We start from the raw sequence: 15,803 nt of genomic DNA, 5'->3' as shown, positions 1-15,803 counted from the left end.
TGCTTCTATATTTCAATCCAATATCAGTTCAATTGTCTGCCTCCACTGGCTACTCTTGCTCTTCTTTCCATTCTTCTATTTTCCTATTACTTCCACCTGCCTGCCCACACTTTGAACCTGATTCCAATGTTCTCTGTGGTAACTCACCAGAGCTTCCTACAGGTTTCTCTACCTTTGAGAAAAGGAAGTATCAATGTGGCACAGGAAAACAATGTAATACATAAATGTTTGTTGAATTCAAATACACTCAGAATAAAGTAGCCGCAGGAGTAGCTAACATGTTGCCATACAGCTGTAGTTGGACTACATCTCCCATAATTGACCTTTAGCCTTACTAGATAGGGCTGTTGGGAGATTGGAGTCCAGCTTCTAGGGGGCTGCATGCTGGCTACCTTGGAAGTAGAGTAACCAAAATAAAATGGAATGAGTGTTTCTCTGGAACGTTGGAAGCTGTTGTATACTAAGTGAGACCATTTTGCTATCTATTTCTCACTATGGTCTACATACACTTGCAGGCTGTGACTCTCATCTTGAAACTCTGCAGAACCTTTCCTTATCCTACCTGGAGATGCCAGGGCAGAACTTGGGACTTTTCAGATGCAAAACTTGTTCTTTACGACTAAGGTCCCTCCCCAACTGTGTCTTTGATCTGTGAAAGGTGAAAGCTATAGATGTAGATTAGGAAGGTTCCAGTTTGCACTAGTTTTAACTATACCCTAATTGTGCAGGGTGATTAATAATCCCTTGTTGTTTGTTACTGTAGTAGTCAGTGGGGTTTTCCTGATAGCAATCTGGTATGTCAGAACGGGAGGCTTAAAAAATGTGTGTGTGAACATTTTGGGTGTTAAGTGTCATGTGAGCAGGCTGGTGCAACTGGACTTCTCCTTCCTCTCCCCCCCCCCCCCTGCAGCCCATCAAATCTGTTTTGAAGGATTTTTCAACCCTTGTTCTAGTTCTGGTGCTGTGAACTATGTCATGCTTTGTCTTAGGGGCAGAGGTTTTCAACCTTTTGGGGTCCATGGCTCCCTTGACTAACTACATTCTTTCTGTGGCATCCCTGTGGGGCTCAGGAGCCCAGCTATGTCACCCCTTGCCTTCAGAGCTGGCAGCCTCTCATTCCTTTTCGAACACCATCCTTTGAGTGTTCCCTCAGCCTCCTCTCTTCTCCCTCTCCTTGGGAGTCCTCTGGGCAGCTGTAGCTGCCACCCTGGTCTCTGAGCTGCTCCCCTGCCCCAAAGAGAGGTGCCTCTTCACACTGCCCCACAAGGGCCTGGTAAGTACCCCCTGGCCAGCCCCAGAGGCACCATTCGCCTGGGGAGCTTGTAGCCAGGGCTGCTGCAACGAACAGCTGTGCAAGCCTTTGGGAGGCAGAGATGCAAGAGGGCATCAGAGGATGGAGGGAAGGAAAAAGGGACAGAGGCTAGTGTTGCCCATGGCACCCCTGACTATCATTTGAGGCACCCCAGGATGCCATGGCACACTGGTTGGAAACCACTGCCTTAGGACCCTGGACTCATGTTCCATCTCCTCAGTTCAACCACAAGCTGTAAACCAGAAACAAACCATGGTTCCAGCTCATGGTTTGTCTGGACTGAGACAAACTGGAGTTCAGACAGTATGCTAAGCTAAACTACACTTCTGCCAGTAGGTTCAGAGAAGGAGCGAAGTGGCCACAATCTCCTTTCTGGAAGCCCACACACTGACACTAAGCTATGGTTTGGCTTCGTGTTACGTGCAAACTTAGGAACTGTTGGATGTCAGCCTTTATCTGCTAGCTGGCCATTCATTCTCCATCCCACCCTCCCAATCCATAATTGTTATTATCATGAAATTAGATTAGAAGTATTATTTGTTTTTCCTAAGAATTTCTGTAGCGTTTTATATTACTCATCTTTCCCTGATTTGCCTTCCATTTTTCATTGCATTCTGGCTTTTCTCTTATCTTTACTAATGGCTCCTACAGTGTTTCCTTTAATGGCTCATCTTCTCATTTCTGTTTCTGGCATCCCTTAAAGTGGTTTTCTCCATTATCTGCTCTTTTGCCCAATCTTATATGTGCTCCAATTTCTTTGAACTGCCAGCACTCATCTGATTTTGCATTCTTCTGGTTTCTAGCCAGCCTCTCCCTCATGATTCAGCTTCATCCCTGCATTGTTAGAGCAGCTTTTTGGCTTCTGCTATTTATCCTTAATTGACTTTCTCAAAAAGTTAACCTGCTTCTAATAAACTTATTTCTATATCCATTAACAATTTCTCATTATGCTGTCTTTAAGACCGGTAAGCTTCTTTTCTGCTGCTGTGCTATGTGACTCTTCCTAATTTTGCTTTTTCTCTCACCTTAATCTTAGACTAATCTTCTGAGTCAGTCCCCCCTCCCTCCCTCTCTCCTGCTCTTGGTGTGCATATGTGAAATATAGAAATGCATTTTATTTGGTTTTAAAATTGATGGCCATAAAGGATGATCAGTTCAGAACTTCATTTTACCCTTCCAATGTGTGCTATCATGTGGTGAACAGATGCATTCTGTGTGAACTAAAAGTTTAGCTCTAAAAGATGGAGAATTGTATACTTTTTCACATTCTAACTTCTTCTGGTAGGGAAGTGTATTTGATCATTATTAACAGGAATGGCTTCCTTACCCATTCCATGCTGTTTTCCCCTGAATGTGAGCATCTGCCACACAAACATCTCTATCATATTGGGCTTGTGTATTCATCCCTCTTCTCTTTCCACATGTCCAAGAAGAGAATTTCTGCTGAGTTTTCTTTCTGTTTTAAAGAATTTTGGCTTAGCCTTACATAAGAGCTAGTAATCCTGGTTTAAAAATTGTTAAACAAGTCAGCTTTAAACCATGGTTTATGAACTTGGCTTGTTTTAACTAAACTTTTTTTTAAACTAGAATTCTTGGGTCATTTGTATTGCTAAGGCAAGATTCTTTGAAATGGAAAGTAAATTTGAGAGAATTCCTGCTCCTGGGTTAGGGATGAGCATACAAGCCCAGACTTGTCCATGTATGCTTTAGCATCACATGTGAACTAGCCTTTTGATTTAAAGGAAGCTTTCCTATGTAAATGGTGAATCAGTTTGATTTATCAGATATAAATATTTACACTCTACCTAGAAAATACAGATGGGGCTCATCAACCTTGGAAGGTAGCCCGTCTAGGAGAAGTAAAACTCTGATCCTAAACTTCCACTGCCTTGCAGGACGTCTTCAGGAGAAAAAAAGGCTAAGGAGTAAACTCTGCGCAAATCCGGAGTGGAGTCCATATGATTTGTTCGCCTCCTTCTGGCATCCTCTGGCCAAATGTATTGCTCTGCTTTTATTTGAACCATACCAGCAAGGTTGAGAGCGGGGTCTTGTTGTTTGGGCTGCCCAGGACCTCCATATACACTAACCAGGCTTGCGCCCTGAGAAGGTCACTTCGGTGCTTCCAACATAGTGATTTGACTTCACCCCCGGAAGCACACTCCATTGTCTCTTGAGACATATGTCAACAACAACAACCAGACACAGGCATTACATTTTTACCTGCTGAAAACAAAACTCCTAGTCTGCCCAGAAGCTGTTAGACTTCGCTTTGTTCTGTTAATCATGGTCTCTTCATCTTTGTTTAATACAGTGGTACCTCGCAAGACGAACGCCTTGCAAGACGGAAAACCCGCTAGACGAAAGGGTTTTCCGTTTTGGAGGCGCTTCGCAAAACGAATTTCCCTATGGGCTTGCCTCGCAAGACGACAGCCCATAGGGAAATCTCCGGGACAGCGGGGAAGCGCAGCTCGTCTTCCCCGCTGTCCTTGGACCTCCTCCGAAGCCTGGCGGTGGGGCGGGGACACCTCCTCTCGCCGCCCAGCATCGGAACGATGCCCCGATGCCGGGCGGCAGGGCAGGAACCTCTCACCCCGCCGCCGGGCATCGTAACGATGCCCCGATGCCGGGCGGCGGGGCGGGAACCTCTCACCCCTCCGCCCGGCATCGGGGCATCGTAACGATGCCCCGATGCTGGGCGGTGGGGCGGGAACCTCTCACCCCGCCGCCCGGCATCGGAATGATGCCCCGATGCCGGGCGGCGGGTGGGAACCTCTCACCCCGCCGCCGGGCATCGGAACGATGCCCCGATGCCGGGCGGTGGGGCGGGAACCTCTCACCCCGCCGCCCGGCATCGGAACGATGCCCCGATGCCGGGCGGCGGGCGGGAACCTCTCACCCCGCCGCCGGGCCTCGGAACGATGCCCCGATGCCGGGCGGCGGGGCGGGAACCTCTCACCCCGCCGCCGGGCATCGGAACGAGGTCCTGGACCTCTTCTGAAGGCAGGCGGGGGCAAAAGTCTTTGTCCCCCCTGCCTGCCTTCCCAGGGGCTTTTAAATCGCCCCGGACAGCAGAGAAGTCCTCCGCTGTCCCGGGTGATTTTAAAATGCCGCCCGCCAGCATTTTAAGATCGCCCCGGACAGCGGAGACGTCCGCTGTCCCGGGGTTTTTTAAAATGCTGGGGGTGGGAAGAAAGGCCCTTGTCCCCCCCCCAGCCTTCAGAAGAGGTCGGGGGACAGACTGTCCCCAGACCTGGTCTGAAGGCGGTTTCCCTAGGAACGCATTAATTGATTTTCAATGCATTCCTATGGGAAACCGTGCATCGCAAGACGAAAAACTCGCAAGACGAAGAGACTTGCGGAACGAATTAATTTCGTCTTGCGAGGCACCACTGTACTTGCTTCTTTTGTGAGAGTAGGGCTGGACCAAGGCAGAGTAAAGCAGAAAAGAGCAACAGTGGAAGGAAGAAAATACAAAATTGACCACTGAAAAGGTTCTTATGTCCTCATACTTAAGCTGCAATAGGTTCCATTGATAGGATTGCTCTGTTAATAGTGCAAAATGTCATAGGCTCTTGCTGGCAGACTGCATATGGGAATATTTAAGAGACATTCCCTTTGTAGGTAAAAGAAGAAAGCATGCAAAATGTATTCAATGAGATAAACCAAATTCAGGGCCTGGTTGTAAAAATGAAATAATACTCTAGTTGTAAACGAACCACAATTTAGTGGTTAGATTTGTACCATTATTTAGGAAATATATCAAGAAGTATCAGTGGGAAACATATTTTAATTCAGTTATTTAAATGGGGCAACAGAAGAAGTACATTTTTGGTATCTTGTATTTTCTGGAACCAATATGACAACAGCTGTCTTTATGATTGCCTCATCCTCTCAGATTTCCTTTAAATGCAATGTTTTCAGATACTTTAAAAGTGCTTTCTCTCCTCCTACAGAGGCATCACTCTTTTTAAAACCTATCTCACTGCATCAAAGTTGTTTCTGTGTGCTGTTTCTGCTTATGTCTGAGTATAACTTCCCTATCCATTTAGCTGTGTCTTTGAAGCTGCCTTCCATTGTTGTCTATCTTTTTGATCATAATGTCTTCTGTGCCATCTGCAAAGAATACATTTCAGACATGACCTATCTCTTTTTCATCTCATTTCATGAATGTTGTTTCCCCCTTAAACAAGCATTCAACAATTTGTGTGTGTATTTATATCTATCTAAATTGCAAGATACTTATAATTAAAATATTTTTTGCCAAAATCATAAGCAGACAAAGCTGATTTTAAATGTATATAGTTGGGAAATAATTTTAAAAGCATAGTATAAATTAGCAGAAGTGTCATGCTTGTTTTGAGCTTGCATTTTAAGCAAGAATCATTTCCTTTTTAAAGTTGAATTAGGCATTTAACTTAACCTGCAGTGATTTGTCATTCAATACTTTTCGTACTACAACTGCTGATTTTATTTTTTTAATGCAAAAAGCACATTTCTCTTATTGTTTTAGCTGCTGTGATCAATCAAACATTCAGAATTTGTTTCCCCTGAAGACTGTAGTTTTGAACAAATTGTGGTGAGTGTGGTTTCATGGCAGCATCCACTCTCAAACTGTGTATAGCATATACTGTACAAACCTACAGAACTAAATGGGGATGTCTGGGAAGCGTCTTATAGTTGGTTCAATAATGGCATGGACTGTAATGTACTTCAGAATTTGAGAGTCTGAGGTAGTATACCTTCAGGAAGCAAAAAGAAACTCAGTAGCATGTATGAATGCAAGTTATGAGAATAATGGTTGTTTATATATTTTATCCAATAAAACAATTGCTTCCACCTTATTTCAAGTTAGGAGATTTTTGGGATCCTGTGCTTGCCTACATTGGCTCCTTATTTGTATTTTACTTGGCAAGTGGTTCCTGATAGAATAAATTGTTAGAGCAAATAAATAAACTGATATAAGGAAGGTATAGAAATGAGGTATAGAAAGGAAATGGACTATTTATAGATTTTTATATAGAATGTTCTAATGTAGAAGGCATTGCTTACTAAATTCATAGATCACAAGAGCACAGACAAGTCTAATTTCAGTTTTTATGAGACACTCATTAATGCTTCACCAGTATAAATTTTGGCAAGGCTTTCTATATAAAAAGGATATTATAAGGTACTTGTTGTATTTATAAAACAACACTTTTAAGAAATGTGCTTCATGGTCTATAAACCAGCTAAGCCAGAATACTGGTATATGGTTTTCAAGATAACATAATACCTTGCAACAAAACGGGCTGAAATGGAGTTGTAGGTAATTGGTTAGGGTAGCTATCATTTATTCTCAGAACTTTAGGTTGCAGTCTTAAGTCACACTTAACTGGAAGTTTCCCCCATTGAACTCAATGGGACTTACTTCTCAGCAGACAAGTGTAAGATTGCATTGCTAGTGTGCTTGTGTCTTTAAACAGGATCTGTGACCTCACCTGGAAGCTTTTCTGCCATATCTGATGGCATAAATTCCTCCTGGACTCCTCCCTAGACACTGGAGTCATCCTCAACTTCCATATACAGTGGTACCTCAAGTTAAGAATTTATTTCGTTCTGGAGGTCCGTTCTTAACCTGAAACTGTTCTTAACCTGAAGCACCACTTTAGCTAATGGGACCCCCCGCTGCTGCCACACCATCCTGAAGCAAAGTTCTTAACCCGAGATACTATTTCTGGGTTAGCGGAGTCTGTAACCTGAAGCATCTGTAACCTGAAGCATCTGTAACCTGAAGTGTCTGTAACCCAAGGTACCACTGTACTTTTTGGCTGAAATGCCTACTTCAAAATAAAAAGCAGACCTGTCTCATTTAATAATTAATAACACTATCATTTTTTGATGTGACTCCCTAACTGAGAAGGTGCGGGAATTTTTGAAACGAGAGATTTTTGGGATCCTGTGCTTGCCTACATTGGCTCCTTATTTGTAGTTTACTTGGGGAGCTGCTTTCTCCCCAAGACTCCTGTAGAATCCATAGCACTGTAGTTGGAAGAGACCTAGAGGGGCATCTTGTCCAGCCCCCAGCAGAAAGGAGCATAGCTACCTGCTCTACTGCTTCAGTTGAAAGTCCAGTTAAAAAGCTGATTCTCCAGCTTCTTGCTCTGAGGAAACACCTGTGGGCCATTACAGCGAGAATTACAGCTGGTGAACAAAGAGTAGAGCTCTGGCTGATGCATTCCAGAGACTGGAGGCGGGAGAGACGGTACTGGATAGGAGGAAATACAAACAGAATCTATTGTGAAAGCAGAGAGTGCAGTTTCAGCTGAAGAGCTGAGATCACAAAGTGAACTTGACCTAGTTGTCACAGAGGTGGTAAAACCATTCCTGAACTGCACTGCTTGACATTATAGGTATCACATAATTGAATTCTGCTCCCTGCAAAAAAATGGACTGCATGTAGAAAACTAGATATTGGGAAAAGGTGTTCTAGTTTTTTAAACATAGGGGGGAAATATGGGAAAAATATGAATCAACTTTCAGTTATGTGAACCCATTCTGCACTCTCAGCGCATACAGGCTTCTCGCCTCAGCGAGCAAAGGCTATTTCTTTGTTGTCCAGCAGCTGTTATTCAGATGTGTGCTGCTTCTATCCTGGAGTCATGATAGGTATGTTCACGGAGAGTAAGGCTAATCCCTTTTATACAGTGTCTGCATAAAATTGTGGAAAATTGCATACTGCATGAAATGAATACTGCACATGCTATTGCTGGTATGCCTGGGAGACATGTAACATGAAAAATAACAGATATAACTAAGGATCGTTAGGACTGCATTTCAAAGTGAACTGACCTCTTGGGCTAATGTGCAAATTGGAATGCAGTTATTCTCCAAATTTTGCAATGCAGTTCTCTGCTTAGAAAACTAACCAAAATTCATATTTTGGGATAAAATGTTTAGCAATGTATACACTGGGACAGAATACCTTCCAAACTATGATTTTAAAGACAATTTGTGTGCATTTTTTTGTAGATTATAGAGAAATAGGGCAGAAAGGATTTGGGAATAAATACCTACAAAACTGACATGGGCTGGAGATGGATGACTCTGTCCATCCCTAGATATAACCCTTAGGCAGGTAATATTTTATGATGCTCTAGAGAGATCTTTCAGCTTCTTATATGTTATAGGAATTATGTTCCCTTCTTAGGTTTACTGTAACTTGTTAATCTTCATGCATTCAGTGCAGTCCAATGTTGGGAACCGCTCATGTACTGTTGCCCTAGGTTGTGAAAAGAGCCGCTCAATGAGCATCAGCTATGGACAAGTGCTACCCTCTTTCCTAAGCCGAGGTTTTTGGCAGGAGGCCACTTATTTCTGAAACTCTTCCACTTAGGCGGAATAGCAGGTTTATTTACTCTGCAAGGGAAAGTGGTCAGGCTTTCTACAGGAGGCACTTCATGCAATCAACACTGCTGCTTTGGCATGGATCTGGCTTAGGACCAAATTAGACATTGCATTAAACATACGGCTGGCTCTTGGATGCTTGGCTTTCCTTTACTGAAAAACAGGTGAAGCTGATGCAGATTGGGAACATGGTGTGGAGGAGAATGAATCTAACCCTTTGCCCCAGTTATGAATGGTGTATGGAATTAATACTCTTTTATTTGGCTTATTCCAGAGGGGCTTTCTTATTTTGTACAAATGATTCAGCTTTCAGGGTTTTCATCTGTATGTATTGAAGTGAAATTCATTGTACCTAATGTACCAGCATTAAAAAAAACTGATTATGAAATTATTTAACTGGGATGGGCTTGTGAAGAGAGAGAGATTGGCTTGTTTTACTTAACATGTAGCTTATTTTGGACTGTACTTTTGTTTTCCTGTTAAGGAGGGGTGTGGAAGAACATTGGTACATAGACTTTTAGGAGTTTCGAGATTATGAAAATAGTATCATATTTTTGCACCAAAAGAAAATTAGTGTTTTGCTGTTCAGTTTCTGATGACCCAGAGTTGGTCATTAGTGTATTGTGCAACTTTGAAGCAAAACCTCACCTTGTCATTTGCTCATTGTCCTGCTTTTAAGCAGAGACAGTTGTATGAGGGAATTTTACCCACCCTGGCCATTGAGCTATTATATATATTTCCTGTGGAATATGTGTGGTAGCTACCGGTATATATGTTTCAGCAGCAAACACTGTCCCTCACAGTGTGCTCTGATGTGATCTTTGTTTGAACAATATTTGGTGGCAAAGAGGACATGATACAATATGTATTTTGATTTCCTGCACTCAGTGGTTGCTCACTGAAGTGATGGTGCTTAGATTGCTGATAGTGTGTGTGTAAAATAGTAGAATTTCAATTTAATCAGACTGTGATTTCTAACCTCTATGTTAACTTCTGAACTTCTGAGAGAACTAAGTTTTTAAATATAGTATGTGTACATCTAACTGTATTGGGTTAAGTTTTGAACTGAATATCTCACTTTTGAGATACTAAATGTCCCAGTGTTGTGATACATCCTACTTGGGTGCCTTTCAGTGATGGGGCTGGGATTGCTGGCTGAACTACTTATCAAATATTACATTAAGAAAATGGTTACAAAAATAAAACTTCCAATATCATAATGCCATTGTTAAAATCTATTGTGTGACTGCCCTTGGTATACTGTTAACAGTTCTGGCTACCACACCTCAAAAAAGGATATTGTAGAGCTGGAAATGGTTCAGAAAAGGCCAGCCAAAATAATCATGGGGCTAGAACAGTCTCCCTGTGTGGAAAGGTTACAAGGTGGGGACATGATAAAATTGTATAATATTATTCAGAGAAAGTTGATAGAGAACTGGATCCATCTAAATATTGGAAGATTAAAGACAGACAAAAGTAGTAGTAGAAGAAGAAGAGTTTGGATTTGATATCCCGCTTTATCACTACCCAAAGAAGTCTCAAAACGGCTAACATTCTCCTTTCCCTTCCTCCCCCACAACAAACACTCTGTGAGGTGAGTGGGGCTGAGAGACTTCAAAGAAGTGTGACTGGCCCAAGGTCACCCAGCAGCTGCAGGTGGAGGAGCGGAGACGCGAACCCGGTTACCCAGATTACATGACTACCGCTCTTAACCACTACACCACACTGGCTTCTTCACACAGTGCATGAGTAATCTGGGGAATGTGCTGTTTTTAAGTTGCATTTTGATCAATGTTTTGTATTTGTTGTTAGCCGCCCTGAGCCCAGTTTTTAAACCGGGAAGGGCAGGGTATGAATAAAAATGTATTATTATATTATTATTATTAATATGTGGCGATCACCATTAACATTTAATGGTATTAAAAGAGTTTAATTTAATGAGAATTTAATGTTGGGGGCAGTATGTCTCTGAATGCCAGTTGCTGAAAATCCCAAGCAGGGAAACTCGATTGTGCTCCTGTCCTGCTTACAAGCTTCTCATAGTGGCTTTGTCAACGTGAGAAGAGAATGCTGGGCAAGATGGGCCTTTTGATTTGATCTAGTAGAACTCTTGTCTTATGTCCTTAAGTTGACTGCTGTGTCCCAGCTTGGCCTAAGACTCCCAGGGAAGGCCTGATGGAAGAAGTAGCACGTATAGAAAATGACACAGTAATGTCCAGAAAAACAGTAGCAAGTCTGATGGCCAAGTCCAGGGGTCAGCAACCTTTTTCAGCCGTGGGCTGGTCCACCTTCCCTCAGACCGTGTGGTGGGCTGGACTATATTTTGGTGGGGGAATTGAATGAATTCCTATGCCCCACAAATAACCCAGAGATGCATTTTAAATTAAAGGACACATTCTACTCATGTAAAAACACACTGATTCCCGGACCTTCTGTGGGCCGGATTGAGAAGGCGATTGGGCTGCATCCGGCCCCCGGGCCTTAGGTTGCCTACCCCTGGTCAAGTCGATGGTAGGCTATGCCAGATTGCAATTGGCAAGAGGAGGGAAGGTATGGTGTGTCAGGACCCTGGACAGGTCACTGTGGCAGGTACTGGCTGAAACTCACCCAAGGGGAGCTGCTATCTTGGCAGCATGTGGAGCCCTTGTGAACACTGGCTGGTCTGGATTGGCTATTAATCCTGACTCCTTTGAAGAGCTGCCTATATTTCAAAAGAATATTGTCTGATTTTACAGCTGCTGGCTCCCACAGCATGGGAGTCATGAGGACTGTATTGTGCAGGGCAGGTCATATTCTGAGTCTGAAGAGTCTGGTCTTGATAGTTCTGTAGTGAGGGACGATGACTTCCTAGGTGATACCTCTGAGTTAGTGTGGGGTTGATACCAGAGAACATGACATTGCATGCTGAAGAAGAAAGCAAATCGATGTTGAATTTGCACAAGAGTTGCCATACACATTTCTTTACTGTTGTAGAATTCACTACAGATATCTTTGCATCAGTTCTTTTATGAGCTGATGAGGAGGAGATAAAGCAACAAATGTAAGGGACTACAAATATTACACTAGGAACTGCCTTCTGCACAGCATTCTGTACACCTTCCCTGCCCATAAGTTTTACATCTTGCCCTTAACTTTCTGCCTTTTTCCTTCCCACACTTTTTAGGTTACTCTTTTACCATTTCCCCCTTTTTCTTTCCCACTTCCCCTAGTTCAAAGTATTTTGTGCATTGTGACCAGAGAGTTTCTGCCACAATGAGTTTAGCTCTGCAAGAGGACCATGTCTTCATCAGTGCAGTGAAGTTTCTTGAAGTCATATTTAGTGTTTGTACATATGCAAAAAATAACTGACATGTAACTGGGGAATCTGGTAAGTGTTAATAGTGGTTTTCCTTCGTTTTCCATTTGCATGTATGCAAACTTCCAGTCTTGCAGAAGTCAAATATTTTAATATTGAACACAAGAGAAAACAGACTTTTCTAAGACATTAAATTTTGTCCTGGTGATCTGCATAAAATATGTACTAGGGGAAGAAGACGTCAAAGTTGGAAGATACCATGATGAACTAGTTGTTGATTACTTACAGCAGTTGCCTTTCACATTGTGCCTGGTGAATGTCCTATTCAACTATTAGCAATTTGTGTTGTTTTTCTAACTCCTTTTTCCTAGTTCTGCTTATAGGCAGCTGTGGTGAGCTGGTGTGAGAGTAAAGCATATTCTTAGCCAAAATATGCATACATGTTAAGGCCAAAGAAAGTGCAGATGAGGTAACTCTTCTTTTCCTTACCTAAATAAATAGTGATCTCATTCAAACCCCGAAATATACAGCAAGAACCAGAAGTCAAGTGGTAAAATTTCAGGAATACTTCTCCATAATTTGCAAATAGATGAGTATAAGATGGAGACATCAGAGTTCAGTTAGCCAAACCCAGGAAATATTCCGGTTATCCTCAGTTGCCCTGTGAGTTAAAAAGCAAAGTCCTGGTCAAAGGTTTGTATCCTTTGCTGTGGGCAAAGAAAGGTGACATAGAAATATGAACTCTTTCTGTTCAACACAGATTGGGCAGCTATGTGAACATTAATGGATGGTGCAACATGATTCATAGGAAAGTACCGGTTATTGAGTTGTATGTACAGGCAACCATTCTGAGAAGAGGAACTAGTTAGGGCAGGGGGAAGAGAAGTATACATGAGAGAAGATCCTGGTTTTTTGAACTCTGCCAAGAAGCTGGAATTTGAGTTGAAAACATGGTTGCAGCTGTGTCATGCTTGGGTGCCATTTTTTTTAAAAGAAGGAAATGAACTGTTATACAAAAAAATGCATAAGTTTTTTAAAAAAATAATTCAAGCCTTATATCAACAGTGAAAACTGCAGTAAGAAATAAACCAGTCATTTGTCAAGCCAGATTAATTGGGAGCTGGGACCCAGTTCTTCTCTAAATTCCATCTGTTAATTTACCAATTTCTGCCAAATTAGTACATTTTGCTACCTGTACTTGAATTTTGCTACCTGTACTTGAATGGAGGGACGCGGGTGGCGCTGTGGGTAAAAGCCTCAGCGCCTAGGGCTTGCCGATCGAAAGGTCGGCGGTTCGAATCCCCGCGGTGGGTTGCGCTCCCGCTGCTCGGTCCCAGCGCCTGCCAACCTAGCAGTTCAAAAGCACCCCCGGTTGCAAGTAGATAAATAGGGACCGCTTTCTAGCGGGAAGGTAAACGGTGTTTCCGTGTGCTGCGCTGGCTCACCAGATGCAGCTTTGTCACGCTGGCCACGTGACCCGGAAGTGTTTCCGGACAGCGCTGGCCCCCGGCCTCTTGAGTGAGATGGGCGCACAACCCCAGAGTCTGTCAAGACTGGCCCGTACGGGCAGGGGTACCTTTACCTTTACCTTTTTACTTGAATAGAAGGAAATTGGGCCCAAACATTTTCACCAGCAGTCAATAGAAATATTAGGTATTGTTTCTTCTATTATATTATATTGCAAAACATCCTTGGAAGGTTTTAATATCCTATGTGAAATTATATTTGCTTCCAATAATTTTGGGTCACCTGATATTCCTCCCACATATGAAGAAGCTCTGTACATATGAAGAAGCTCTGCATGTCTAACTTGTAAAACAGAAGCAGCAACTCAGAGCAGGATTTTTTATTTTGGATGCTCCTATTCTGTGGAATAGTATTCTTGTTGAAATACAATGGGCACCCACTACTTGCACTTTCTGGAAACAATTGAGGCCATTTTTGTTCTGAATGGCTATTCCAGCTTGTTAAATGGTCCTTTACCATGAGTGTCTACTTTGATCGAGTTTTAGTCTTGTTTTGAAGTTTTTGTGTTTTAAACTTTTTCATTATGTTATTTGTAACTCAGCTTGAAATGGTTGTTTAGAAGGCAAGTAATAAATTGATGATGATGATGGAACTGAGAACATTCCATTATGCCTGCTGGTGTTGAGCATCAGCATAACAATCATTTATATTGCAGTCGTTAAGAGCGCTGGACTTGTAATCTGGTGAACCGGGTTCGCGTCTCCGCTCCTCCACATGCAGCTGCTGGGTGACCTTGGGCTAGTCACACTTCTCTGAAGTCTCTCAGCCTCACTCACCTCACAGAGTGTTTGTTGTGGGGGAGGAAGGGAAAAGGAGATTGTTAGCCGCTTTGAGACTCCTTAGGGTAGTGATAAAGTGGGATATGAGATCCAAACTCTTCTACTCATCATCTATATTGCATCCTGGACAGAGAGACTTCAAGCTGGTAGCCTAAGAGAATGAAGAATTGTTTCATTTTGGTTCTTATATTATAATTCCCAGATCTTTTTTCTGCAACTCCTTTAACTTTTACCTACCTTTTCCCTTCATACTGCTAGTTAGGATGTAGAATGTAGAGAGCCTTACATTCACCACATATGTCAAACTTATCGAGCTGTTACTTCCTAAGTGTATAGGAATGTATTAACTATTCATTTGAAAACAGAAAAATTATGGGGTTTGGGGAGGTAGGTGGGGAGGAGGGAAATGAAGCTGTCTCTCTGAGTTTGAGCAAGCTTCTGTCCAGATTATGTCTCCCCATCTACTGCCAGTTCACCAAATGCTGACACTTTATTCACTTCTCAATTGTGCAAAGCATAAAACTGACCTCTCAGACAAAACTTTTCACATCTTACCACAGGTGCTAATGGATACATCCTTGGGTGTTATTTTTTTTATATGTACCCCATGTTTTCATAAATTGTTGTACAATTAATCCCAACTCTTCTTGGTAATCTGTTTCATTCTTAGAGATCCAAGGGAGCACTTCTAATAGGATAGCAATGCAGAGTTGTTTTAATTGGTACCATGTGTTTTTCAATATTTTCTGATGTCTCTGAACATAGCCAACATAATAACTGTGTGGCTTCATAGTATACTAACAAACTTGGGACTGTAAGTTCATCCTTGTGCATTGGGGCCTGTTTAGTAAGAGCCTTCCTCAATCCTGTCCAATATCTTCTGCCAATTTTCTAGCTCTTGATCATCTGAAGCAGAAAAAATATGAATACAAATAAAACTTAATAGTTGTAACATTTTAATTGTACAGATTAGATAGTTTGTTCCAAAATGGGAAGTGAAAGTTAGGGCTGCTTCATAGAAATAATATTTCTGTGTAATTTTAATTTGAGTTGTGTTTACCTGAACCCAATGGCTTGGATTCAGAGGAATGCCAGCTGAAGGGTGTTGATGGAATGTGACTTTCCCACCCCTGTAAAGCTTCTCTTACAGATCCTGGCTGGGCTGAGGGAAAAGGTGGATTGCAAAAATGAAGCAGAAACACTTTCCATGAGCAGGAGATTTGTGATTAGTCATTTGGTTTAGAAAAAGTAGATGTAATTCAGGCAGGGAGATTCTAATCAGCAAACAGAGCATTTCTCATTAATGCTGGGTTTTCATAACCTCCTCAAGGACAATAGAAGGCTCACCAGCTTAAGCTAGTGAAAAAAATTGCGACAAACTGTTCCACCTTGCAGTGTTTCTCTTTGTCAAAAGCAACAAGGCCTTTGGGCAGCACACATCCAATCATTTATAGGATGTGCTGGGACACATCCCATCTCCAAAAGTAGTTTAGGAAGGAGAAAAGGC

The 15,803-nt window shown here is 42.4% G+C and overlaps 1 protein-coding gene across 4 annotated transcripts in view; it reads left to right on the top strand.

The window, feature by feature from the left end:
• The window catches only part of PRKD3 (protein kinase D3), a 50,622-nt gene that overhangs the window by 8,493 nt on the left and 26,326 nt on the right, over positions 1-15,803 (top strand). Inside the window, exon 2 of one of the 4 annotated variants that reach the window (XM_028724191.2) lies at positions 5,823-5,888. The exons of the other annotated variants lie outside the window; for them this stretch is intronic. The gene's annotated coding sequence lies outside the window, so the exon portion shown is untranslated. The remainder of the gene's footprint in view (positions 1-5,822; positions 5,889-15,803) is intronic. 4 annotated transcript variants of the gene reach the window in all.

The sequence above is a fragment of the Podarcis muralis genome, chromosome 3 (genome assembly GCF_964188315.1).
Source record: "Podarcis muralis chromosome 3, rPodMur119.hap1.1, whole genome shotgun sequence".
Taxonomy (NCBI): domain Eukaryota; kingdom Metazoa; phylum Chordata; class Lepidosauria; order Squamata; family Lacertidae; genus Podarcis; species Podarcis muralis.
Note: the sequence above shows the minus strand (reverse complement) of the source record. Positions and strands in the feature narration are given on the sequence as shown.